Genomic DNA, 2,470 nt, shown 5'->3' on the forward strand with positions numbered 1-2,470 from the left:
CACTCACTGTGTCTCTGGAGCTGTCTCTCTCTCACTCTCTGAGGGCTCCGCAGTGCAGCCTAACTTATGGAGACGACCCACATTCCCTAATCCTCTGTATTGTTCCACTGTGCTGCAGAATTATGGCAGGCACCGGGCTAAAACAATGGAGAACCAAATGTCTCATATCCACAGGCCCAAACAACTCCGCATTTTATCTCCGTGATGACAGAAAACCTGCTCCAGATGACGTGACATAGCTCACAGGAGAACTCATTATGCATTGCTCTTCAACTCCGTATAGCTCAAAAAATCCCTGTCAAGACTATGACTTGCAGTAGCGCGAACATAACCCCATGTTTCAATTTCAATTCGATTGAATTGTTTAAACTGTCTGGTATTCATTTTCTTCGCTCTTTTACCTTTCTGGGCTGCTGATCTGAACATTATTTCTGATAAGTGCATGAAACGCACTAATCAACAGCAGATGCATTCACAATACAAAGCATTCCTTTATACATCACGAGGGAAATTAGCTTAATGAAAGTTATAAAGCGCTCAGAGTAATAATGCAATTATTGTCTCAGGGAGGAAAATCTGCGTATGTTGTTGCCGTCATATAAAGTTGATGTCCATTTTTCAGGCCATGAACATGCGTCTCTCATCTCCAAATTAATTTTTGAAGCATGCAAGCTTGCACAAAACAAAAGATCATAATATTAATTCATTATCATTATGCTGTATATAGTACAGTATTATAGTAAGTATATAGTATTATGATTGTTTTCGTATAACGGTCAGATAAATAAATGCCTTCCCTAGGGAGTGGGGTCAGAATAATAAACATCATCTTCAATAATAAAGATAATGGAGAATTAATTGGATAATAACTAACCCTTTATTTTATTTTATTCAATTCCTATTCTATCTATAGCACACCTGTACATACAATTTATTATTTTTTTGTGGTTTATATTTATGCATGTGTATTTTATTCACATCTTATTTTTATTATCTGTGTGTTGTTGTTGTCTCCGTGTACTGGAAGCTTGTGACACTATAACAAATTCCTTGTATGTGCAAACATACTTGGCAATAAAGCTCTTTCTGATTCTGATTCTGATAATAATGACACTTCATCTCTGCCATTATTGTTTGACCCACTAGATTGAATCCAGTTATTTTTTTGTAATTATTTATTATTTGACTTAAATAAGTAATTGGGGTTAGATAAGTATAATATCCTTAAGATATTATCCCAAGCCCAAAAACACTTAAAGGGTTAGTTCACCCAAAAATGAAAATTAGCTTGTGTTTTACTCACCCCCGAGGCATCCTAGGTGTATATGACTTTCTTCTTTCAGACGAATCCAGTCGGAGTTATATTATATAACATAAAAAATATCCTCCATATAATATAGTAACTCTATTTATCACCGACAAAATAAGAGCTTTAATGTTAGGGAGTAGAGAGGCTGGTGATGCAATATTACTACGAATTATATTTAAAAAGTAACCAGATTCAATATAAGCAAGGCTAAACAAGAACAATTCATGCTAATGGCATAAATGCCATGTAATGTATCCAAAACAGATACCTTTGCTAATATAACAATCTGCTGTTTAGAAAGTTTTCAAAGTTGTCTTACAGACAGCAGTGTCATTAGCATATGTAAAGTTAGAAAGTTAATGAAAAGCTCAAAAACTGGAACCCATAATGCATCTTAAATGCATCCAAACTAGGGATATGCCGGTATCAAATTTTCATGTTGCGATTAATTGCTAATGCTTTTATTACGGAATACGGTATTATCACGATATTGAAATTTAGTTTTAGAAATGCATTCAAAATTTGAAATAATTTGTAATATATAAATATTCACGGTATTTAGAAGTGCCCACGATAACAATATCGTGCATATTCATTACCGTGATATATCGCATTACCGAATACCGGCACAAGTCTAATCCAAACACAACCCAAGGTCTCAAACACACAGATGGAGAGAGAAATAGAGAGTTTGAGAGATCAGGGATTTTTATAGAGATACCTTATTCTATAGCAGCAGGTTACAAACATTATGTTTAGATCAAAATGGGGGGAATGTAACTTCTTTTTATGCTGTGATTTCAAGAAAATATATTGGAAAAGCGTCTGACACTGTGCCCTTGGGTGACCAAAGGCAATTACAGAACATGATATATATATATATATATATAGCCTGTACTTCTTTGTAGCTTTAGAAATAATGTTTAAAATATATCTATCTAGATGTAACCGAGCGATAGCCAATGATCAACTTGATTCCGACTACGCCACCGGGGTTAGATACCCACGGAAATAATTAAACACAGCAACACAAGTTCTATAGCTAGTGAATGAAGAACAGAGACGTGACCTTCAAGGACAACACTTTTATTAACAATCAGTACTGAAAGCTCTGAGTAAGCGATCAACTTCACATTTATAACCATCTAAAAAGAGAGAAAC

The sequence above is a fragment of the Sinocyclocheilus rhinocerous genome, unplaced genomic scaffold, assembly GCF_001515625.1.
Source record: "Sinocyclocheilus rhinocerous isolate Xijiao unplaced genomic scaffold, SAMN03320098_v1.1 scaffold780, whole genome shotgun sequence".
Taxonomy (NCBI): Eukaryota; Metazoa; Chordata; class Actinopteri; order Cypriniformes; family Cyprinidae; genus Sinocyclocheilus; species Sinocyclocheilus rhinocerous.